The sequence below is a fragment of the Phyllobates terribilis genome, unplaced genomic scaffold (assembly GCF_046119375.1).
Source record: "Phyllobates terribilis strain yellow unplaced genomic scaffold, ASM4611937v1 Scaffold_5__5_contigs__length_657084704, whole genome shotgun sequence".
Taxonomy (NCBI): Eukaryota; Metazoa; Chordata; class Amphibia; order Anura; family Dendrobatidae; genus Phyllobates; species Phyllobates terribilis.
The window spans coordinates 442,441,175-442,468,047 of NW_027362765.1; the positions used below are offsets into that span (position 1 = coordinate 442,441,175).

Genomic DNA, 26,873 nt, shown 5'->3' on the forward strand with positions numbered 1-26,873 from the left:
TTACACTGAACAAAGCCCAGCGCATTTCACATCTTAAAGGTTTCATAACCTTCCACGTGTGAATTGTCGGAAATGATTTTTGCTCCCATATTATTTATGCTTTTAATAATTTAAACGCGTTTTCTGTGTTACCAAGGGTCACTTCATCATCATCATTACCAAAGCAGAGAAGATTTATTTTCCTGCTAAGGGCACTGACTACAGAACAGAGTGTAAACAGGTCATAAATATTAAACCAAGCTCACGTTACATGCAGGGAACCACACAGAAAACGAAAGTCAAGGAAAGGTGCCAGAAATATTATTCCGAGTGGGCAGTGCCGTAGTTTACAGCTGGGAAGGACACAGGCAGCAGAGGGTCCTCGTTCAAAAACAAATATGAGCGTCCATCACCAATCATAGAGCACCTTCTCTACTTCTTAACTGTCGACCATGACATTCATTAGCCTAAATGGATTTTGTTTTTGCCCTTGAGATGAAAACAAGCAACTTTGCAATCTTCCTAGTATTAAAAATCCTCTCCATTCTCGAAGAACGGTGGGATATTTATTTTGGTTGTTTACTATTCGTTGTCTAGGTTACAGTCCACCACTGCTGTATACCAGTGGTGGCCGAACTCGTAGCAAGGAGCGACGCACTTACAAGCTTTTTGCTTTAAAGCTTGCAGTCGCTGCTCTGAATCTGGATGGATTGTTGGATCTGTCCAACTTCGGTCCCCTTGCACTCCGCCTCAGCCTCTGCTTACAGCATGGGAGCGCGAAGGAGTCAGGCCAGAAGCTACATTGTACTTTGAAGATGGCAGCGGGCCTCCTAACCTACTGGGCCCTTGTGGAGCGGCACAAATCACACATATAGTATGTCCGCCCCTACTTTACAGTGTTAACGTGATCTTGCATCTCGTCGAATGGTACACACTGTATTCCTGAGCCCCATAAAGAGTATTCCAGGCTTTAAATATTGATGACCTTTCCACAGTGGCCAAGAATGGCCACTGCCCGTGAATACAGATGTGCTGCCACCGGAGATGCAAACAACTGATGGCTGGGGGTACCAGGTTTAAGACCCCCAGCATTCTAATATTCATGACCAATTCTAACAATGGGTCATAAATATCGCAAGCACTGCAGCCACAGTTTCCATCGAAAGCAGCAGTGCCTGGAAACAATGATCCAGACATTGCTCTAGAACACTTAGGCTATGCTCACACGTTGCTTTTTTGCTGCAGTTGTACAGGATCCCAAAGTTCAGGTTTGCTTCCACCATACAAGCATGAACAATGCAAGGTGTTAGGACACCAAAGCAAGACATATGTGACACCATAAAACATTTTTAGAAAAATTTTTAAAGGAAAAAGTTTTGTTTAATGTCTAAAAAAAATAGTGACTATTCTGAACAAAATAGTTCATGACAAAAAACTCAATTTCAAATGTAAAAACAGCAGCGGGGAGTTGAATTGGTATAGTTTACCTAAGACATTGGCAAAGCATTGCGTTGGTCAGGCATTGTTCACTTTCATACACTGGTAGGGCATTTAGTTGGTAGGGCATTGTTTTCTTTCAGACATTGGTAGGGCATCGAGTTAGTCAGGCATTGTTTACTTTCAGATGGTAGGGCATTGAGTTGGTAGGGTGGGAATTGCGTTGGTTAGGCATTGTTCACTTTCAGACATTGGTAGGGCATTGAGTTGGTCAGGCATAGTTTACTTTAACATATATCAGTAATTTAATTAAACTGTACTAATACTAACATCCATGCTCATGTGAGGAGACCAAGACATTTTGGTTTACACTTGGGAAAAAAAAAAATATCATGAAAATAAATGCGTTTCACATCATTCAGTCAAGAAAAAAAAGCACAAGCGTGTGCATGAGATTTCTGAAATTATTATTTATTATTAAAGGCACCATTTATTCCATGGCACTTTACATGTGAAAAGGGGTATAAATAATAAAAAAAAAAAGTACAATAATCTTAAACAATTCAAGTCCAAGTCCCAGTCCAGGGGAAGAGAGGACCCTGTCCCCAATGGCTCACAGTCTACAAGGCTCTCTCAGCTTTTGCTGGAACTGTAAAAAACAGCTTTTAATTTGCATAAAATAACACAGCAAAAACGCAACGTGTGAACATAGCCTTATGGTCACTTCAGCGCTCAGTATGGTACTATGTTTTTGAGTTGTGATAATATAATAGGGTCATTGTGTTGACCATATATGTATCAAAAAATGAAGTAGTTGCCCAATTCAATCAGATTACCTATTGTTTTGAGTCTACAGCTCACATGCAGACTAACAGGGAGCAAACAAGTTCTGTGGAGCATATTCCTACACTTTGAAGCCTCATACCTCCTCTCATATGTCCCCTATTTTGATCCTACGTACATTTGGTGGGTTAGCCAAAAGGAAAGGAAAGGCAGAACGGAAAATGATTGCAGGATCAGACTACACAGTTTGGGTTTTGTCTGTTACCTTGTAGATAGTGTTGAGCATTCCGATACTGTAATATCGGGTATCGGCCGATATTCGCGGTATCGGAATTCCGATACTTAATTCCGATACTTTTACAATATCGGATACCGGAATCGGAAGTTCCCATAATGCCTGCGCTCTGTAGTGTCTGTGAAGGATGACAAGTTGGATGGCAGCGCGATCCAGCCTGTCATCAGAATGCCATCCCAGCGGGGGAGAATTCTCCTGATTGTTTAAAAGCCGGCGGGCGGTATAAAGCCGCCGGCTTTTAAACAATCACACAGCCCCATACTGCTTCCCCGCAGCCTCCCACCCCGATCCTCCGCTCCCCTCGCCACCTCCCATCCCGATCGTAAGTTAGGACCGGGCGGGGAGCGCAGCTCCAAGGAGCGGGGAGTGAAGGACCCGGGCGGGGAAGCCGGCAGTGAAAAGACTTCACCGCCGGCTTTCCCGTTCTGTGCTTTCCCGCCGGTTATTTCAAATGAACAGCTGAGGTATCAGGTGATGCCGATCAGCTGTTCATTTGAAGTCGCCGCGGTGCCCTCAGAGGGTTCATGTGAGTTCATGCTTGACTGCATGAACTCACATGAACTTTCCCACGGCCGCACAGGTCAGCCTCACCTCCCAGACCCGTCATGATTAGTGTGTGTGCGGGGTGTGTGCGCGATGTTTGTGCGGGTGTGCGCGGTGTCTGTGCGATGTGTGCGGGGTGTGTGTGCGGGGTGTCTGTGCGATGTGTGCGGGTGTGTGCGTGCAGGCAGACATAGGCCGATGTGACACTACTACTCCCATCGGCCTATGTCTGTCCCCCGTCCACTCCTGCCAGCAGGATCAGCTCAATGGGAGCAGTAGTTCCCATCAGACTGATCCTGCTATTTAAATTGCCCTACTGTGTCCCCAATAAATGTTAAATACACGTCATTGGTGGCCAGTGGTTACCTAAAAGAAATTAGTTCATACATTACCTGTCCCCGCCGATCGCCACCTAAAATAAAGTAAAAAATAAAAAACTACACCTATACTCACCAAGACACCTAATTCCCCGAAGCCATCGATCTCCTGTAATAAAATATAAAATAATAAACCACAACCTTATCCTTACCCCTCCGTAGTAGTCCACGAGTGTCCCACGAAGATCTCCAGTTCAGAGCAGCCACATAGAATGTGACCGCTCTGAACCGCTGCCGCCGCTAGAATGACAGCATAAGCGGGTTCACCGGAGTTCAGGCAGCGCTGCTCCGGTTAGCTGCTTTACGGCCCTGCTGTATAGTGAGAAATTCCCACGGTACAGCAGTGCCGTAAAGGAGGTCTCCGGAGCTGCGCTGACTGAATGCACTCCGGTGACCTCAGTCAGTGGCTCCCGCTGCCGGGAGCGGACGTGTTCCCGGCAGCGTGAGCTTACAGCAGCCATGCACAGCTGTCACCATCTCCAGATGTGACAGCTGTGCATGGGAGATCAGCGCAGGAACGTGGACAGGTAACTATTATTTTTAGTAAACTAAGAATTAAATAAAATTGTGTGTTTTATTTCAAATAAATTATTTTTTTCTGGGTGTAGTGTGTGTTTTTTCTTTTTAACACTTTGTAGGTTAGTAATGGGGGTGTCTTATAGACGCCCATCATTACTAACCTGGGCTTCATGGCAGCTGGCGCTGACATGAACCCCACCACTATTACCCCCTGCCACCGCACCAGGGCAGCGTGGAAGAGCGAGGCTAAGTGCCAGAGTTGGCGCATCCTATGGATGCGCCATTTCTGGGGCGGCTGACGACTGGTGTTTCTAGCCTGGGAGGGGGCCAATATTCATGGCACCCTTCCTGGGCTATTAATATCAGCCCCCAGCTGTCTGCCTAGCCTTTGCTAGCTATTAAAATAGGGGGGACCCCACGTCATTTTTTTTGGGGGGGTCCCCCATTTTAATAGCTAGTAAAGGCTAGGTATTCAGCTGGGGGCTGATATTAGTAGCCTGGGAAGCTCCGTGGGTTTTACCCCCTTCCCAGGCTTCAAACATCTGCCCCAGCCGTCTGCTTAACCTCCGCTAGAGACTAAAATTATGGGGGATCCCACGCCATTTTTTTTTTAAATAAATCCATTATTTTAACACTAAATGACATTTGAGGAGTTAATAAAGATGCAGTCCCTAAATTATTATTTATTTTTTAATTAATTTTTCCCAAAACTTTTGACGTGGGCTTCGCCATATTTTTGTATGCCAGCCAGGTACAGCATCCAGCTTCTATGAACGCGCCATTTTCCGGGGCGGCTGCGGACTGCAATTTTCAGCGGGGGGCAGAAAGCTTGGGCCTCCCTGCGCTGCAGATTCCATCCCCCAGCCGCCTAGTTGTACCTGGCTGGACACAAAAATAGGGAGAAGCTCCACGTTTTTTTTTTTTTAATTATTTCATGAAATTCATGGAATAATTAAGAAAAAAAGGGCTTCCCTATATTGTTGTGTCCAACCAGGTATAAATAGGCAGCTGGTGGTTGGGGGCAGCCCGTTCCTGCCTGCTGTACCTGGCTGGACCCAAATATAGTGCAAAGCCCCACGTCAATTTTTTTTAAATTATTTCAGGAAATTCATGAAATAATTAAAAAAAAATTATGTGGGGCTTCGCCCTATATTTGTGTCCAGTCAGGTACAGCAGGCAGGAACGGGCTGCCCCCAACCACCAGCTGCCTATTTGTACCTAGCCGGACACAACAATATAGGGAAGCCCTTTTTTTCTTAATTATTCCATGAATTTCATGAAATAATTAAAAAAAAAAATACGTGGGGCTTCGCCCTATTTTTGTGTCCAGCCGGGTACAACAAGGCAGCTGGGGGCTGGAATCCGCAGCGCAGGGAGGCCCAAGCTTTCCGGGCCCCACCCGCTGCAAATTGCAGTCCGCAGCCGCCCCGGAAAATGGCGCGTTCATAGAAGCGCCATCTTCTGGCGCTGTACCCAACTCATCCAGGGCCCTGGTGCGGTGGCTCACTGGGTAATAAAGGGGTTAAGGCCAGCTTGGCATTATCAGCTGGCCCTAAGCCCGAAATTCATGGGGTCACGCCAATATTAGACATGACCACCATGAATTTCTAGTAAAGTATTTAAAAAAAACACAAACACCCAGAAAAAAGTCCTTTAATTGAAATAAAGACACAATTCTTTATTGTTCTAAATTAAACCATACTTACAGTCACGCCCATTCCAGCTGAAGCCAACGATCTCCTGCAATAAAAGTAAAATAATAAAGCAACCTCATCCTTACCTTTCCATGGTTCCCAGGACAGCTTCAGCTCTGCTACATCGAGATGACAGGCTGGACCGCAGCAGAACGCTGCCATCCAGCCTGTCATCCCGCAGACACTGAGAAGCGCAGGCATGCTTGCGCTCCTCAGTGTCTCGCTGTGACGGCATCCAGATGAGCGGAGGTCATGTCCAATGAACTCAGCTCACCTCATGCACGTCACTGACAGCGTGGGAAAATTCTCCTGCACTCAGCGCTTCAGCGTGAGAATTTTCCTACGCTGTCAGTGACGTGCATGAGGTGCGCCGAGTTCATTGGACATGACCTCACCTCATGCACGTCACTGACAGCGTGGGAAAATTCTCACGCTGAAGCGCTGAGTGCAGGAGAATTCTCCCACGCTGTCAGTGACGTACATGAGGTGAGCCGAGTTCATTGTCGGCTCATCTGGATGCCGTCACAGCCAGACACTGAGGAGTGGAAGTATGCCTGCGCTTCTCAGTGTCTGCGGGATGACAGGCTGGATGGCAGCGTTCTGCTGCGGTCCAGCCTGTCATCTCGATGTAGCAGAGCTGGAGCCGTCGTGGGAGCCATGGAAAGGTAAGGATGAGGTTGGTTTATTATTTTTCTTTTATTGCAGGAGATCGTTGGCTTCAGCTGGAATGGGCGTGATGGTAAGTATGGTTTAATTTAGAACAATAAAGAATTGTGTGTTTATTTCAATTAAAGGACTTTTTTCTGGGTGTTTGTGTTTTTTTTAAATACTTTACTAGCAATTCATGGTGGTCATGTCTAATATTGGCGTGACCCCATGAATTTCGGGCTTAGGGCCAGCTGATAATGCCAAGCTGGCCTTAACCCCTTTATTACCCAGTGAGCCACCGCACCAGGGCCCTGGATGAGTTGGGTACAGCGCCAGAAGATGGCGCTTCTATGAACGCGCCATTCTCCGGGGCGGCTGCGGACTGCAATTTGCAGCGGGTGGGGCCCAGAAAGCTTGGGCCTCCCTGCGCTGCAGATTCCAGCCCCCAGCTGCCTAGTTGTACCTGGCTGGACACAAAAATAGGGCGAAGCTCCACGTTTTTTTTTTTAAATTCATGAAATTCATGGAATAATTAAGAAAAAAAGGGCTTCCCTATATTGTTGTGTCCGGCTAGGTACAAATAGGCAGCTGGTGGTTGGGGGCAGCCCGTTCCTGCCTGCTGTACCTGACTGGACACAAATATAGGGCGAAGCCCCACATCAATTTTTTTTAATTATTTCATGAATTTCCTGAAATGATTTAAAAAAAATTGACGTGGGGCTTCGCACTATATTTGTGTCCAGCCAGGTACAGCAGGCAGGAACGGGCTGCCCCCAACCACCAGCTGCCTATTTGTACCTGGTTGGACACAACAATATAGGGAAGCCCTTTTTTTCTTAATTATTTCATGAATTTCATGAAATAATTAAAAAAAAAAATACTTGAAGCTTCTCCCTATTTTTGTGTCCAGCCAGGTACAACTAGGCAGCTGGGGGATGGAATCTGCAGCGCAGGGAGGCCCAAGCTTTCTGCCCCCCCCCCCCGCTGAAAATTGCAGTCCGCAGCCACCCCGGAAAATGGCGCGTTCATAGAAGCTGGATGCTGTACCTGGCTGGCATACAAAAATATGGCGAAGCCCACGTCAAAAGTTTTGGGAAAAATTAATTAAAAAATAAATAATAATTTAGGGACTGCATCTTTATTAACTCCTCAAATGTCATTTAGTGTTAAAATAAAGGATTTATTTTAAAAAAAATTGACGTGGGGCTTCGCCCTATATTTGTGTCCAGCCAGGTACAGCAGGCAGGAACAGGCTGCCCCCAACCACCAGCTGCCTATTTGTACCTGGCCGGACACAACAATATAGGGAAGCCCTTTTTTAAAAAAATTATTTCATGAAATAATTAAAAAAAAAAATGCGTGGGGCTTCGCCCTATTTTTGTGCCCAGCCAGATACAACTAGGCAGCTGGGGGCTGGAATCCGCAGCGCAGGGAGACCCAAGCTTTCTGGGCCACCCCCGCTGCAAATTACAGTCCGCAGCCGCCCCAGAAAATGGCGCGTTCATAGAAGCGCCATCTTCTGGCGCTGTACCCAACTCATCCAGGGCCCTGGTGCGGTGGCTCACTGGGTAATAAAGGGGTTAAGGCCAGCTTGGCATTATCAGCTGGCCCTAAGCCCGAAATTCATGGGGTCACGCCAATATTAGACATGACCACCATGAATTTCTAGTAAAGTATTTAAAAAAACACAACACCCAGAAAAAAGTCCTTTAATTGAAATAAAGACACAATTCTTTATTGTTCTAAATTAAACCATACTTACCATCACGCCCATTCCAGCTGAAGCCAACGATCTCCTGCAATAAAAGTAAAATAATAAAGCAACATCATCCTTACCTTTCCATGGCTCCCACGACAGCTTCAGCTCTGCTACATTGAGATGACAGGCTGGACCGCAGCAGAACGCTGCCATCCATCCTGTCATCCCGCAGACACTGAGAAGCGCAGGCATACTTCCACTCCTCAGTGTCTGGCTGTGACGGCATCCAGATGAGCCGAGGTCATGTCCAATGAACTCAGCTCACCTCATGTACGTCACTGACAGCGTGGGAAAATTCTCCTGCACTCAGCACTTCAGCATGAGAATTTTCCCACGCTGTCAGTGACGTGCATGAGGTGAGCTGAGTTCATTGGACATGAACTCGTCTCATCTTTATGCCGTCACAGCCAGACACTGCAGAGCGCAAGCATGCCTGCGCTTCTCAGTGTCTGCGGGATGACAGGCTGGATGGCAGCGTTCTGCTGCGGTCCAGCCTGTCATCTCGATGTAGCAGAGCTGAAGCTGTCGTGGGAACCATGGAAAGGTAAGGATGAGGTTGCTTTATTATTTTACTTTTATTGCAGGAGATCGTTGGCTTCAGCTGGAATGGGCGTGATGGTAAGTATGGTTTAATTTAGAACAATAAAGGATTGTGTCTTTATTTCAATTAAAGGACTTTATTCTGGGTGTTGTGTTTTCTTTTAACTTTGACTATGGGGTTAGTAATGGGGGTGTCTTATAGACGCCTCTCCATTAGTAACCTGGGCTTGATGTCAGCTGGCATTATAAGCTGACATCAACCCCAGCCCTATTACCCCCTGCCACCGCACCAGGGCAGCGTGGAAGAGCGAGGCTAAGTGCCAGAATTGGCGCATCCTATGGATGCGCCATTTCTGGGGCGGCTGACGGCTGGTGTTTCTAGCCTGGGAGGGGGCCAATATTCATGGCACCCTTCCTGGGCTATTAATATCAGCCCCCAGCTGTCTGCCTAGCCTGTGCTAGCTATTAAATTAGGGGGGACCCCACGTTATTTTTTTTGGGGGGTTCCCCCATTTTAATAGCTAGTAAAGGCTAGGTATTCAGCTGGGGGCTGATATTAGTAGCCTGGGAAGCTCCGTGGGTATTACCCCCTTCCCAGGCTTCAAACATTTGCCCCAGCTGTCTGCTTAACCTCCGCTAGAGCCTAAAATTAAGGGGAACCCCACGCCAATTTTTTTTTAAATAAATCCTTTATTTTAACACTAAATGACAAGTACAGTAATCAACACTATCACTGTACTTCATATATATGTGACTGACATGTTTCTATCTATCTAATCTATGTGTGATTCTCTATTCTTTCTATTCTAAATTGTCGGGTACAGATGCTGAATTGCCGGCCGGCTTTCTTAAAGAGACGGTGCATGAAAACACTATTATTTTTTTAAATAAATCCTTTACACTAAATGACAAGTACAGTAAGCAACACTGTCACTGTACTTCTTATATATGTGGCTGACATGTTTCTATCTATCTAATCTATGTGTGAAGCTATATTCTGTCTGTTATAAATTGTCGGGTACCGCTGCTGAATTGCCGGCCGGCTTTTTTAAAGAGACGGTGCACGAAAACACTAATATTTTTTTTAATAAATCCTTTACACTAAATGACAAGTACAGTAAGCAGCACTGTCACTGTACTTCATATATATGTGACTGACATGTTTCTATCTATCTAATCTATGTGTGATGCTCTATTCTTTCTGTTGTAAATTGTCGGGTACCGGTGTATGCCGCTGATGAATTGCCGGCTTTTCATGTCATTCTACATTATTCTTAGTTGTTTTACTTCATGTAGAATTAACCTACAAGGAAAGAAAGGGTTTATTTTCATTCCGATATTTGTGTCCCATTGACTTGCATTGGTTTCCGGTATCGGAATCGGCGATATCCGATACTTTTTGGGTATCGGCCCGATCCAATCCGATACGATATTTCCTGATATCGGAAGGTATCGCTCAACACTACTTGTAGACGCATGGGTCGGCACAGGAGCTGTGGAAACTAAACGATAGATTTCTAAATAAGACCGATTGCAAAGTTGTTTCATTCGTCATTTTATATGCATCAAGAGGACAGAAAAAATCTAAAAGTTTTTGAAGGTGGACACAGCATCCATGGACAAAGCCTTCTCATCCAGGAGCTCCATATCAACTATAGGGTAGCCCTCAATATTAAATCACAAGCTTCAGTTTCAGAAGATCCTCACTGTAATTTTGCAGATTCTGGACAAACAAAATGCTGCTATAACGAGCTTTAGAAAGGTTGGCTAGTAACTGCACAACTCCAGATCTGTCACTGTGAAAAATGAGGATCACTACAATACCATCATGATGGCTTTTAGAAGAAGGTCAAGTGGCAAATAAAGAAAGACATGGCTGGTTTTGTTTTAAAGGCAATAAAATAAAAAAAAAAGCAAAAAACTGTCAAAAACTAAAGATTTTGCTATTTTTTTTTGTAGTTAATTTCACATTGCTATCTCACGTCACACATGGAGGAGAACGCTTTTTGCTCTTATCTCCATATCTACTGTCCAAGCGTCTTCTATCCAACCTTCTATACTTATCAGGCCTCTTTCACACCAGGGTTAGGAGCCACTGAGGGGTACTCCAACCATAATAATAGGTGACAACATATCTCCAAAGATTTGTGTCACCTGCTCACTGGTGGAGAAAGGAGATGTCAGCAGGGACCCCCAATGATTACAAGAATGTGGAGGGCCGAGGCTTGTTCTTCATTGTTTCTGCTGCCAGTAGTGGGACAGAAGACTGCAACTCAGGCCCATTTCATGTGAAGGGGGATAGATGGTACCGTGCATAGAAAAATTCAGAACATGCGATATAAAAAACCTTGCTGAAAAAAAAAGATAGATATACAGTACAGACCAAAAGTTTGGACACACCTTCTCATTTAAAGATTTGTCTGTAGTTTCATGACTATGAAAATTGTACATTCACACTGAAGGCATCAAAACTATGAATTAACACATGTGGATTTATATACTTAACAAAAAAGTGTGAAACAACTGAAAATAGGTCTTATATTCTAGGTTCTTCAAAGTAGCCACCTTTAGCTTTGATGACTGCTTTGCACACTCTTGGCATTCTCTTGATGACCTTCAAGAGGTAATCACCGGAAATGGTCTTCCAACAATCTTGAAGGAGTTCCCAGAGATGCTTAGCACATGTTGGCCCTTTTGCCTTCACTCTGCGGTCCAGCTCACCCCAAACCATCTCAATTGGGTTCAGGTCTGGTGACTGTGGAGGCCAGGTCATCTGGCATAGCACCCCATCACTCTCCTTCTTGGTCAAATAGCCCTTACACAGCCTGGAGGAGTGTTTGGGGTCATTGTCCTGCTGAAAAATAAATGATGGTCCAACTAAACGCAAACCAGATGGAATAGCATGCCGCTGCAATAAGCTGTGGCAGCCATGCTGGTTCAGTATGCCTTCAATTTTGAATAAATCCCCAACAGTATCACCATCAAAGCACCCCCACACCATCACACCTCCTCCTCCATGCTTCACGGTGGGAACCAGGCATGTAGAGTCCATCCGTTCACCATTTCTGCGTCGCACAAAGACACGGTGGTTGGAACCAAAGATCTCAAATTTGGACTCATCAGACCAAAGCACAGATTTCCACTGGTCTAATGTCCATTCCTTGTGTTCTTTAACCCAAACAAGTCTCTTCTGCTTGTTGCCTGTCCTTAGCAGTGGTTTCCTAGCAGCTATTTTACCATGAAGGCCTGCTGCACAAAGTCTCCTCTTAACAGTTGTTGAAGAGATGTGTCTGCTGCTAGAACTCTGTGTGGCATTGACCTGGTCTCTAATCCGAGCTGCTGTTAACCTGTGATTTCTGAAGCTGGTGACTCGGATAAACTTATCCTCAGAAGCAGAGGTGACTCTTGGTCTTCCTTTCCTGGGGCGGTCCTCCTGTGAGCCAGTTTCTTTGTAGCGCTTGATAGTTTTTGCAACTGCACTTGGGGACACTTTTCAAAGTTTGCCCAATTTTTCAGACTGACTGACCTTCATTTCTTAAAGTAATGATGGCTACTCGTTTTTCTTTACTTAGAATTTGTATTATGGCAAGAAAAAAGCAGCTAACAGTCTATTCAGTAGGACTATCAGCTGTGTATCCACCAGACTTCTGCACAACACAACTGATGGTCCCAACCCCATTTATAAGGCAAGAAATCCCACTTATTTAACCTGACAGGGCACACATGCGAAGTGAAAACCATTTCCGGTGACTACCTCTTGAAGCTCATCAAGAAAATGCCAAGAATGTGCAAAGCAGTCATCAAAGCAAAAGGTGGCTACTTTGAAGAACCTAGAATATAAGACATATTTTCAGTTGTTTCACACTTTTTTGTTAAGTATATAATTCCACATGTGTTAATTCATAGTTTTGATGCCTTCAGTGTGAATGTATAATTTTCATAGTCATGAAAATACAGAAAAATCTTTAAATGAGAAGGTGTGTCCTATATATATATATATATTTTTTTTTTTTTTTTTGCAAATATGGTCAAAATGGCCTAAATAAAAGACAAATGCTTCTCTACAAACATGCATAATAAATTTTATCTGTATCTAAATATATTCACCCACATGCCTCACGTCCCTAACCACAGCACAGTAGTAACGATTTATGTCCGCGTTTTAGCAGATTATTAGTAATACACCCTGCACTCCACCTAATGAAGTCTACATGTGGATCTGACCATCTAGAGCTGACTCTATACACAGAAGTAACCCACCTGCTTCTATATTTTCCTTCTGATAGCTCCTTGCAGATTATAGCAACATAGGAGACGATCTATCCATACCGTCTGTTGGAAAGGGTTTGGCACTATGCAAAAAATGATCACTAATTTGAGCAATGTCTGCAATATATCAAATGAAATGTCAAAAGACTTCTGATGCTACAGATTGGTTTAATAGTTAATACAAGTACGAGCTATGGCCTGCCACATTTATGCTCCACTTCTGTCCAGATAAAATATTCTATAGTCTAGAAAAAAATCATGGTAAAACTGACAAAAATGGAACAGGTTTTAAAAACAAACAAAAAAAAAAAAACAACTGATCGTTGACAGAATTCTATACCCCTCACCCCATCTCAGGGCATGGCCAATGGAGAAGGGAGCTGGAGTCAGGAAAGCCTTATGAGCAGATAAAAGGTCTTCCACTTTGGACAATGACCTACTTTGTAAGGCTCGGGTCATCAGAGAAAATGTGTCCAATTATGTTAATCACACTGTGATCAGAGTGTGATCCGATTTTCTCAGATAAGTAAAATAAAAAATTCCCCATCTTCTCCACTCAGATGTCATCCCAGTGCGGTTCGATTTTTTTTCCACTGACCCATGGACACAAATGGCCACATGCAATCCAATAAATAATCAGATAGAACTTTCCCTGGACAGAGTCGGACATGTGCATGGCCCCATAGAATAACATGGGGACGAGTGTGTCAAGCCAGCAACTCACACGGGCAGTAAGCGCCGCCCTACTCACTGCGTTCACCGCTCTGCTCCTCACAATCTTGGGTCATCTCACCGAGTTGCCTCTTGCAGTATTTCCATCTCTGCTGCATCCTACTGCTGCTAGCGAGTCTCCACCTGGCTATAGGGAGGCACGGACAGACTTTGCAGGAACTCAAACACATTGTGTACTGCAAAGTTTGGTTTCCCTAGCCAATCCCTAGGCAGAAGGGGGTTTATTAGGCAGCTCCTCTCACCACTTCTTGCTTAAATGTAGGTTCCTAGTAGCTTGTCTTTAGCTCATGTTTGTGCATGTTCATTCTGACTCTCCCGATATTGACCTGGCTCTTTACTGTTTATATTGATTTCTCCGCTCCTGACCTCAGTTAGGTATATTCAACCTGTGCTGCCTGCCCTGATCTCGGATTGTCTGACCACGTCTTTGACTTTGCCCCCATGTACCTCGCACCCATGCCTCGGACCCTCCGGTCAGCTGTTGCAGACCCGGGTACTGCCCTGGAGTGGTACCTGTTGACTACCTGTGGCCAAGCCTATCCTCACCATCAGTGGCTTTAGTGAATACCAGGTAGTCACTTAGTCACGCCACTCCAGGGTAAGCCCGGCCTGTGGCGCAGTGGGTCCACACCCACCAGCGTTACAGAGTGGTATTGTCACGCTGTCTCAGTATACTGGAGGTAGGGGGCCTAAGCTGACCCTAAGCTGGGGCCCTGACTAATCCCTCAACCTGGAGGTACTGTTAAAGGTACAGAGGTCCAGGCCGCCAGCGTAACCCCTACCTCCTGAGGATCCCTGCACCTAAGTAATCTAGTCCTGAGAAGGACCCCGATCACAACAAAAGGGGACAAGAAATAATATGCCCACACACAGTACTTAGACGAACGAGACAGTACAAGGGAAAAACCAAAACCACCTTGCATACAACAACTACACAACTACAACAGAGGGAACACCAACGGGAAAGGAGATAAATGATAAAGCGAGGAAGGGAAAATACACTCCAAGTACACTTATCTCAGAAACTCCAAACACGACGATCCGCTCTAAGTCTGAATGAAATGCTTTCACCGACACTTCCCAAACAGACCAGCAGGCATTTGAAGGAGTCTCACTACAGAAGTATTGATTGCAGCTGGGCGAGGCTGGACCTCGTCTAGCACAGAGAGAGAGAGAATTAACTCCCTCACTGCCGAAAAACACAAAGCACCAACAAGTCAGCTGCGAGAAGTCAGGCTGTGTACTCGTGACGATCTTCGTGGCGACACACCCGTGACAGGTATCCACCAAAACGACGGATAGCACTCGTCCAATCTTTACAGTCATGTGCACGAGCCTTTAGAAGGGTTCATTAACAAGCTGATAGAGTATCTGTCTCCTGAGCCCCCAACATGATCAGCAATAATTAGGAATACTTGGCAGTGTTTTCCTGTAGTGCCACCAGAGGAGAACGTAAGCAATACACAGCATACAATTGGATCAAATGATTGCATGTGTAGTGCAGGACAGGACAGGTCCTCCAGTCCAGAAATGTTTTTTTGTAATTACTCTTCTCTTTGGAACTAGAGCTGAGGACCCCTCAATGAACAGAGAATCCCCCTTCAGCTGCCTAATAGGGTAAATGAAAATAGGGCAACACTTAGGCTGTGTGCCCACGTAGCATTTTTCAAGCGTATATGCTGCGGAATTTCCGCAGCGTAAACGCTTGAAAAACGCATGTATATCCGCACCCCATGGTCCCCAATGGGATTCCGCAAGTTCTATGCACATGCTGCGGATTTTTCCGCAGCGTTTATGCCGCGTTCAAAAATCCGCAGCATGTCATTTAATTTTGCGTTTCCGCAAGCGGAATTGCCTTTGTCCAATGCATAAAAAACGCAAGGCAATTCCGCATGTGGAAAACGCGTGATAAACGCGCGAAAAATGCGCGATAAACGCGTGCGGAATTCCGCATGCGTTTTTCCGGGAGAGGACTTGCATTTATGCAGCAGAAATTTTCTGCTTCATAAATGCAACGTGGGCACATAGCCTAAAGAGTGCTTCCAAATGCTGAAGAACAACTGGCACAGAAAAAAATAGAATGTAGAAATCTTTCCTTTAAGCCAAGATCTCATTACCCACGGTGGGTAAGAAATGTTTCTATCTGTCCTTTGTACCAGTTTACTAATCAGGCACCTAGAGAAAACACACTTTGAAGTGGTGGGCAGGGATGATGTGACTATAGTCCAAAATTCAGGTCTCCGTTGGCCACAGAAAATAATTGTTCTCCTATGATGCATTGCACCAGGACAAACTCGCCTCGACTACATCTAATCGTTACAAAGCGTCTTATAGAAAGATACATTTTGGCAATGCGGCTTCAGGAACAGATTTGTTTTCCTGACTAATAATTGTAAATCAGGCAGGATTTAAGCAGCGAACATAAGGATCAATTGTATTATTAACCAATAAATAAAATTCATTGGGGTACAAGCAATTAGTGCACATTTATGTCTCCCAGGGAGCAGGAAATGGACTGTGGAGTTTGATGCCCAGGGCTAAATCTGCTGGCTGTCCATTACAATATATTCCCACAATCTCAACAGACTGAACAAAGAAATGGAGGCAAGAGTACAACTTTTCCAGGCATATACTTTAAAGAGGATCTATCAATAGGTCAAAAGTGGCCGGATTTTGCTTTTTGCTATCCTGGCAATTCTGTAGTTTTTATTTTTTTAAAGCTGCAGTTTGATTCCAGAGATATGAGCCTTTTTATTTGGTGCAAATTTTTGTGGTCTTTACCAAAGAGGTCCCTGGGGGCGTGTCTTTAGGCTGTGATACACACCCCTTTGAAAAAGACCATAAAAATTTGCATATTGCGCACACTAAATAAAAAGGTCCATAGCTCTCAAAGCGTATGGCGGATTATAAAAAAAAGAGAAAAGACAAATACTCAGGGGAGCTACGAGAATAATATAAGAATAAAAAGTGGCCACTTTTGTCTTGGTGACATGTCCACTTTAATTATAGCCAGACTCCATTCACTAGACGTAGACCAAAAAGTGTTCTTTTGTCCTCCATGTGGCAGGCAGACCTCTACATTGTGCGATAGAGGAAAGCACCGTTGACACGGGGTCACCACAAAAAAACAGCTATGCTGCGCAGTAAACTGTTTTTTTTTTGCGATGGGTCACTATGGTGTACGGAGGCCACAGGAGCCATCCAGACTGTGGCCACGGTCAGGTATATACGGCACCTTTTGACCACATGCATCCAACAGTAGCAATAAAAGGCAGGTGCACTTTTATACGTCCAGATAAACTGCCGGTAAGCTGGTCGGAGCTTATTTACTTGTATTCACACGTTACAATAAAATTGTGAGTTTTTTTTCTTAAAGGGAATGTGTCATCAGAAAATGACCTATTCTTTAAAAATCTGAATTTGGTGTTAAAATTATATTTAAAAAAAAAATGGAAATGTTTTTTTCTCCATATTTTGATCTTTATTCAAATAAAAAAATAGAAATCTTGCAATTTTCACACTGGACATGGGGGATTTTTAGACTCCTACTTTTTGTTGAGTCAGGAAATCCACTTGTAAGTTATTAGAAGAGAGTGACTGCGACCATATCTTTTGTACTGAAGCATCTAATGAGTGTGTGCAAAGGTCCCTATGAAAGGAGCTATGACATCACCTATTGTGATTGGTGGATCCGTGTTATCAGCTGTGTACAAAGGTGTTACCTGTCATTGTAATCCTGACTCTGCTGATAATGAGACTGTTGAAAACTCTTCTTGGAAGAACAGGAAGTAGGAGTCTAAAAAAGCCCCAGTAGCCGGTGTGAAAAATGCAAACTTAATAATTCTAATTAATTTTTTTATAAAGATCATTTGCCGCTGTGCAAAAACAGTACATGAGCCCTTTTCAATCCAATGATGAGTCTGTGACAGAAAAGGATTGTTGCTTTGGAGGTGGATGTGGTTTCCCTTATCCACTACACCTTGGGTCCCTGTGCGCTACACAAGTTGTACCAATAGCATGTCAGCCCCTGGTAAAGAATCTTTTTTTAAAAATCTCATGCACAATGCTGGTACTATACAACGCCGCTGATTTTGTCTGAAAATATGCTGCATTTATGCCCCATGGTACTACCATAAGGGTTTGTATCAACTACCGGCCTGTTCTACCGGGCGCCGGCTCAGAGCGATCATTGACTGTTCCTGCCAGGGATTCAGTTGCTACACATCAACAGAGAAGCTCTTATTCTTCTGGGCTGCCCTGTCATGGGGCGTGACTACCGATGTCATGCTAATAGACAGCTAGCTCCCCGCAGTTAGGCAGCGGGGAGCCAGCTGTCAATCAGCATGACGTCAGCAGTCATTATGATGTCAACAGAGCAGAGCGGAAGAGAAGCCGCTCCTCTGCAGACATGACGTCAGCGGAAGCCGCTGAATCGCCAGCAGGAGCTGTCTGTGACTATTCGGCGCTGACAGATATCGTGCCGGGCAGGCTGTTAGCAACTACCTACCTGCCTGTTAGTTCTTAGGCCTGTAGTAAAAAAATTATATAGTCCTGGATAACCCCTTTAAAGATGCTGTTGAACTGTGTTTGTGAGGTTTCTTTTTGCCTGCAGGCTTTTATAGAGAGCCTGAAAAAATGGATGTAAAAAATGCAATTGCTTTTTTTTTAAATGCAGTATCCCAGCATTTCAGTACTTAACATTAAAAAACGGGGAGAATGCATAAAAAAAACACAGCAAAAATGCAATATCAGACTAGATTGCCATTGTGTCTTTTAGTGAGAACACCTACAGAAAAAAATAAGTTTTTACCGTTTGGGAACATGGCCTTAAAAAAAGCATTCAAATCTGTATGAAAAAAACGCAAAAAAAAAAGAGAAGAAAGGTCATTTAAATAAATGCAGCAAAAATTCAATTATTAGAGCAGATTGCTATTAAGCATTTTGGTGCAGACACCTACAGAAAATATGCAGCATTTTCACACGTGGCAACGTAAAGACCTTTTATGACCTGCATATGCTCTAAGGCCACGTTCACACGTTCAGGATTTGGTCAGTATTTTACATCAGTATTTGTAAGCCAAAATCAGGAGTGGGTGATAAATACAGAAGTGGTGACGTGTTTCTATTATACTTTCCCTCTGATTGTAAGCCAAAACCAGGAGTGGAACAAATACTGATGTGAAATACTGATAGTGTGAACATGGCCTAATAGTCATCATAAGATAAGACCTCGAAGGCCACATGCACACATTCCATATTTGCGGATTTTCAGCAACAAATACACGGTATAACACAGTACAAGCATTATGTTGGGATTTTAATAAAACTTATCCACACACTGCGTTAAAAATCTGCAGTGTAAACTGACCGACGCTGCTGGTTTACAATTTATACTGTGGATTTCACCTTTTGCAATGTGCAGAGTGAAAGCTGCAGCAAACCTGCAACAAAATGAGTCATTTTAGCAAAGAAATCTGGAACAAAATATGCACAGGTTTTGTTAAGGGATTTTCTGCTAAAAAGAGACTGCTACGCATAACTCCCCCAGAGGAAAGATTTACAAGGGCTATAATTTTAGGTCACAGATATATCAGCAGGAAAACCTGAAAATTGCACCGTGCGTCAATCCACAGTACTGTGCCCCAAATGTAGAACAAGGGGCGAGGCTAAGCGGGGTCCCAAAATGCGTCACATATGGCACAAATGTCTGGTGTAAAGTAAAGCAAGAGATGGCAAAATAAGAAACAAGCGACTAACAAGCCAAGCACCAAGTCTATCATGCAACGTATGCCCCTATAATAAATATGGCACACAGTTTGCCTGCTTGGTTTAGCAGGGTATAGACCTTTGCAGCGCTGGGGTCCTGGGTTCAAATCCCACCTAGGACAACATCTGCAAGGAGTTTGTATGTTCTCCCTGTGTTTGCGTGGATTCCTCTGGGTTCTCCAGTTTCCTCCCACACTGTAAAGACATACGGATAGGGAATTTAGATTGTGAGCCCCAATGGGGACAGCAATGATAATGTATGTAAAGCGCTGTGGAATTAATGGCACTATATAAGTGAGTAGAATAAATAAAAATAGAAAAAAAAAAAAGTAAATGAACATCACAAATAAGAAAATGGTCCATTCAGAAGACTGGAAAAGTAGGAAGACAAATTTTGTGGGAGCCACTCAGAAGCCTGGGAAAGCAATATGAAGAACGCCATGTGGGCAGAAGTACAATGGCTGACACTTATTACAAATTGCGAGGGTGCGGGCAGACACAACCACAAACATACAAAAGGGATTTTTTAACGACCTGAGGAAAGAGAGCAGTAATTAAAAGTAAGTTTGAAACGAAGCTCATGAACTGTGTAATCCTGCCCTGTGCCAGGATTAACAGATGAAGAAATGTGGAATTTCCAGATCTTCGTTGCTTAATGTAATTGGATCAAAATACAATTTTGCTTAATAAAACTGGTCAAGGCCAAAAAAGTTACTAAATACGACTGGGCAATTCTAGAAAACCCCGTTTTACCTGCTCTCACAAAATGCCATATACTGTGATACTTCCTAGTATGGGTGAGACATACAGCAGAGTTCATCCTGAGCTTCCTGGTACAAAGTCAAAGCTAGTGAATAGTAACATAAACCAAATACAGAGAAGTATTGAGAGACTAAACAGGACCTGTCACTTGCCACAGATTAGTATTTTTACCAGCTATAAATGCCACTGTTCTCCTGAATCTAAACTATTTTTATTTTTTTGTTCCTGCGCCTCTCCGTTCCCGAGATATGGCCTCCTTTTCCGTGTATGTAAATCTGCCCTTTTAAGCTAAATGGGCGTAGTCTTCGACACTCCCATTGTGAAATATTTAAAGACCACACCCACACCGGTAAAAAGACTAGATTTACATACAAGGAAGAGGAGGTCATATCTCAGGAAAGGAGAGGAGCAGGAACAAAAGGAAAATATTGCTGAATTCAGAAGAACAGCAGCATTATACCAGGTTAAAAAAATACATATTTATGGCAAGTGACAGACCCCCTTTAAATTTAAGAGGGAATATATCTGCAAAGCGATGCACTTTTCTACATCATTCAGGACCTGCGAAAAGGTAGGCGACGTTGCTGCCATTAGCAATAGTCTCCTAAACAGGTTGGAAGACAAAGATAACGCAGACATATAAAAGGGCCGATTCATCATTTGCATTTTTCTTTTATGTCACTTTTCTTTCTTGTCCTGTGGTGTACGTTGTGTTTTTATTTTCTTACGCCAAAACCTTCAAAATGGCACACTTCGTTCATTAATTTTGCACAAAATCAAAAATGCTCTTTCATTTTGTCTTTTTTTATTATTGTACTGCTGAAATGCAAAATTTGCCCAAAATATAAACACACATAAAATCACCCCAGTGAGGGTGTATGCGTTGAGTACATTTGCACCAAAATTTGCGACTCTTAAAAAATCCCAATTGATAAATCTGCTGAAAAATCTAAACTCCCAACAACAACAAAAAAAAACACAACCAAAACACAGGCAAACACATAAAACAGATCAAAAACACCAAAAAAAAGCATAAATGCAATAATGAGTCAGACCTATATTATCCAAGAACTTGCTTCATTTTAGACTGTATTGCTGAAATTCTGGAGTTTATACAATGGTGCTAATTGGATTATAATGCAAAAAAAACAGACTTGAGCAATGAGAAAAGCTGAAGTGAGGCAGAAGCCAATGTAGAAATATATGTATGACTACAGGATAAGAAAACTAGTGTATCAATGTTTGTAAGGAGGGGACGGCAGCACATTAATGCAACTAAACTGACTTAGGCTACATTCACACTAGAGCTAAAATTATCAGGCCAGTTACGCCTGCAAAATCTGGTCGAGACTGGCGCTATTGTGGGTGAATGCTGGATCGGCCTGATATCACATGCCCCATTCTGCTACGCAAAATGGATCAAACTAGTGAAGGATGCAAAAATCACTCAGACGCTAGCACTTACGACTACATTGGTCCGTATGCTGTCCCTGTGGGTTCCATGAATTGTTGCAGATTTCAGTAGAATTTGTGGGAGAATCAACTGTTTTTACTAGGGACATACAGTCAGCAACCATTATCTGCATCATTATAATATAGTGGATACAGGAAAAGAACTGACACAAAAATAGAGAGGTCATACAATACAGTCTACAGGAAATACACACATTAAACGCTAAGATTTAACACAGCGCCATCTGCTGTCTGCTCAACACAGTATCCAGCATAAGCCTGCAGCTGCTGTATGCTCCAACAGTAAGCCTCAGTACCATCTCCATATATGACACACACACACCCCATGTATATATGTGAGAAATCTACTTACATGTTATGTGGTGCCACTGCAGCAGCAAAAGTCATTTGCAGGGCCCCATGAGAAAGATAGAACATTTACCACACGATTTACATAATTTTTGCAATGGAGTATAATATAGGACATCACTGCAAATAATACTTTACTACACAGAAAAAAAAGGAAATATTTGCCCAGTTACTGTCAAAAGGACACTCGACTGGTTTATAGGGATCTATGATTCCAAATAGTGCATGGCACAGGTGTCTCTTGACACGTATACTGAAAGTACCCACCAAATAGGGTTGCAAAAACAGCCTGAAAGGTGTTCTTTGGGAGAAGAAAAAAGATGTAATTTGAATTACATTTCTAAATACTTTTAATTAGGACATTGAACTATTTTTGTCTAGGGAGGTAATCACTACAGAACAGTAAAATGGCAGCTGTCTTATAACACTGACAGAAACTTCCATTCTAACAAGGAAGATCACTTTGATCATGTGTAGTAAGAACTGTAGGAAGCTCCTCACTGTATATATTCTGACCTAATGCTGGTGCTGAGGTAAGAAGAGGCTGCTCACACTGCTGTCCACCCTGTCTACCTGATCTAATACTGGAGATACCAGGGTGCTGAGGTAAGAAGAGGCTGTTCACACTGCTGTCCACCCTGTCTATCTGATCCAATACTGGAGATACCAGGGTGCTGAGGTAAGAAGAGGCTGCTCACACTACTGTCCACCCTTTCTATCTGATCTAATACTGGAAATACCAGAGGTGCTGAGGTAAGAAAAGTTGCTCACACTGCTGTCCACCCTGAATGCAAAGCGGCTGCTGTGACAGTAACTTGACATGGTAAAGTATAGGTTATCTCTAGGTAATTGCAGACACTCATTATTTAGAAAGACATGGACAGCAGTGTGAGCAGTCTATTCTTACCTCAATACCCTGTCAAATATCCAGTATTAGCTCTGCTGGACATGATAAACAGCAGTGTGAGTGGCTTCTTCTTACCCCAGCACCACTGGCATCTACAGTATTAGACAGACTGGGTGGACAGCAGTGTAAGCAGCCTCTTCTTACCTCAGCACCACTGGTATCTACAGTATTAGGTCAGACAGTATTGACAGCAGTGTGAGCAGCACCTTCTTACTTCTGCACCACCAGTATCCCCAGTTTTAAATCAGATAGACAAGGCGGGCACCAAACAGATTGGTCTTTTACCTCAGTAACTTGATGATGTTATGGTATTTTGAGACCAGATCCCCGAAGAAGAGCTCTGCAACTTTTCAATTGCAACTCCATGTTATATACCGTAGTTTCTCACCGTTTTAAAGAGCTCTACTTGCTGTCAACGAATATGAACATTCATGTTTCCATGCAGAATTTAAGAATTATGAAAACTGGGCATAGATATCAGATCAAAGTTGGTTGAATCTGGCAGTGACGAAACATGTCCTGTTTATGGGGCAATAGACTAATAAGGTTTCTTTTCACATATTTTACACACCCTTTTTGCCATTCTTGCCATTTTCTGGTGTCGGAACATGGGACATGAGCCTGCCGTGTTAGTGACGTAGGCTGACAGAAGATGGTGTGCGCTTATGGTATCTGGAGACTTTCGTTTGTTCAGAACATATATATCCATGCATGAAATTACCCTGTAATTTAGAAGAATAATATCAATGCTGATTATAATCTGTTTTGTACAGAATATTTGAACCGTTTTAAGAAAAAAAAAATTTAATAACATCTGCCAATCTGATTACAGCTAGGAAGTAATTATAAGGCCAATGGCAGAGGAAGGAAAGCCACTTAACCCTTTTAATACTGGATTAGGAGTGACTACTCTATGGGCCCAATTCATCATTTGTGATTTGTTGAAGTCTATTGTCTTTTTTTTTGCCTTGTAGTATTCACTGACATTTTGCTTTAAATCCCCCAAAACTTCGCACAAAGTTCATGAATTTGGCAGAAAACAAAAAAAGCTCCTATCTTTAATTAGTTTTTGCAACTTTTTAGCACCAAAAGCATAAAATATATTTTATATATACACATACACACACATACATACATAAATATACCAGGGGGCAAATGCCAAAGCCAATAAAAAGGTACAGATTACTCCAGAAAAGTGGAGCAGCAGCAATGATGAATCATGACCCATGTGCCTAGGTTTGTGATGACCTGAGAATTGACAGATCCGATCCCTGGAAGACGGCCAGCCGGATCCCTGGAAGACGGCCAGCCGGATCCCTGGAAGACGGCCAGCCGGATCCCTGGAAGATGGCCAGCCGGATCCCTGGAAGACGGCCAGCCGGATCCCTGGAAGACGACCAACCAGTCTGTTATGGCATCGTCAGGCCTTGTTCTTGCTGTTAAAGGGAATTTATAAAAAAAAAAAAAAAAAAAAAACACACAACTCATCCCTTTTCTATGGAGCGAATAAGTCTGAATTCTTGAATTCTGGTGCCCCCATCCAGAGGGAAAGTTTCATTCTGTTATTAATGTAATGTTGCATATTTACATGAATGGTCGGCAACGTTTGAGATGTAGTCGCTCTCTGCTCTGGCTCAGAGATGGAACAGCAATTAATATGCAGAGTATTAAAGCAGCGGCTCCCAGCGTGAGGGATAACTGATAAATCACATTCTCAATCCCTCGGCTCTCCAATTCCTTTCCTAATCAATTGCAAGAAATATTGCCGTTTCCATGGAGTAACTGGTGGTGGCGAATCAATGTGCACCATTAGCTCTTCACTGGTATTATGTAAGGCCGGGACCCCCAACCAGCGACTTAGGAGCCATGTGTAGTTGGCGGCCCCTGATGTGACTCATAGCTCTCTGTATCAGTGTCCACAGGGCCATTATTATCTAAGGGGGCACTGGGGTTATTTATACTTTATATGGAGGCTCACTGAAAATTAAAAACCTTCAAATTAGAGGGGACTTCTACAAAATTGTTCACATTGAGTGAGGCTCGAGACAATCTCTCAGACCTGAATGTGATTCTTATGGTAAGAAAGGTTGGGAACCCCTGATGTACGGCATCACAGCAAAGTCACGGACATACACCCTATGGGGCGCACATCTATGGATCCATATTAATGTGTTGTGTAACATCCTGTAATGCCACCATGAAGCAATATCTAGGAAAGACTACATTATATATGCGCCCATATAAAATCCTGGGTATGCTATGGGCCAATAGGTGCAGCAATGTCCTATCAGTGTTTTGCACGTATGAATATGAGCGGCTTATAGTCTATGGGGCTGTTCACATATGTGTTTTTTTGTGAAAAATAAAAATATTCCATATTTTATCAGAGTCACGGATCAAACTCGCTATTTCAAGTCTATGGAAACGTGAAAAATTTGGACAGAGCATTGACGGCATCCTTGTTGCATCCTAGTGCTGTCTGTTTTTTCACTGTTTGCTAATAAAAAAAAAAAACACTCCATTTTTCTTTTTTAGATTATTTTTATATATAAGAAAAGCTAATGACACACTTACAGTAAAAAAAAACGCACTGACGAACCAAACACTGACATCTGACGCAGCGCACTGATGAAAATCACAAAAAAGAAAAGGAACATCTGAATGAGGCCTTAAAGGGACATTGACAATCAGTAACTAAGTTGTTCCCGTTTAACACTTTCCTCAGCAGATCTGACAAAAAATACCCGATGGCGATCATTGCATCCCAACAGCAATACAACAGTAGTAGAAATCTATACCCTGTAACATTAATGGCTCCGTCAGTGGGCGCTCGTAGTGTGTTTATGGTGCGATACCCACGCAGGACGCTGCTGGTGTGATCATCACATCACATTGCAGTAACTGATATCTTTACATGTGTGAATTAGTAAGGACTGGACTATCGAGCGATCAACAGCAGCGCCATTAATCTTACTCTACGCACCTATCCCCGAGAACTGTTTAACCCATTCTCAGCCAGTAAAGGCCCATTCGATGAGTGATTGCCGGCTTAGCCATATGGATAGCAATGATTTCCCCATCACCATTTACATCATTTTTTTGCCAATCGATGACATTAGGAGATCATTGTTATCAGCAGAGTATTACGTCCCTACGCTCAGGAGACTGACTTTATAATAGGCACCTCCAGGAAAAATCCTCTGGAAGTGCAGGGGTTAATAAGCAAGCAAACAGGCAGGCAAGTAGTGTGCCTGATCCAGCACCTCACAGGGTTAATTCACATACTGGGACCTATACAATAAAGCAATGCAGTCCTATAGGGGGTCCTTGTGGGATTCAGCAGTGTAACAGATCACACCTGTATAATAAATGGGGAAGGGGGGGGGAGACAAGAGCACATTGGGTGCAGCCCCCTAATGTAGAGACTGGAGGAAAGATACCTGGGGGGGGGGCATTCTCCAACAGTGGGGTCAATGCAAAGGTGAAGCAATGCAGGGGTTAAATGCAAAAGGTACAGCGCATTGCATTGTGCAGATAGGTAGGACTGAGGGCAGGTTCCCTCCAGCACAGGACACTAAACCCTGCTCCACCTGTACCGCTCTTACCGTCTGTGTGCGGGCTGGGTCCAAGCACCGGCTGGCAGCGTGATAGATCCCGGATAAATCCCGTATCACGGCGCCGGCTTCCGCTCCTGTGATGATCGGCGATACATAGGCAGGTTCCCCCGGACTCACAAAGACAACGCGCTGCTGGGAAGTGCACGCAGCACACAGGTAGCGCCTGCGCACTCCCCCTAGCGGCCGAGCTGGGGACTGCAGCTGCTAATTCCTGACAGCCTGGAGGAAAGGGTTAACCAGCACCTAATTCTCCACACAAAGTCATTTCTATGGAAGATCGGCTACAAATATGCTGCGGATATTTCAGCCACACTGACTTGCACAATTTTTGTCTTTGGGTAGTGTTACTCTTTATGACAGGGACCTGAACATTGTAGAACCAGGGCTGTATTAGGTCATGTTCACACAGAGGTTTTTTTTTTTTT

The 26,873-nt window shown here is 43.6% G+C and overlaps 1 protein-coding gene across 3 annotated transcripts in view; it reads right to left on the reverse strand.

Moving 5' to 3' along the window:
• The window catches only part of SEMA4G (semaphorin 4G), a 225,694-nt gene extending 199,047 nt beyond the window's left edge, over nt 1-26,647 (reverse strand). The window contains exons 1-2 of one of the 3 annotated variants that reach the window (XM_073685302.1): nt 26,437-26,647; nt 19,456-19,536 (exon numbers count right to left, since the gene is read on the reverse strand). The gene's annotated coding sequence lies outside the window, so the exon portion shown is untranslated. Of the gene's footprint in view, nt 1-19,420; nt 19,537-26,436 lie in introns of all 3 variants that reach the window. The other 2 variants (XM_073685301.1, XM_073685299.1) reach the window with 2 other exon arrangements.
• Nucleotides 26,648-26,873: the final 226 nt, after the last annotated feature.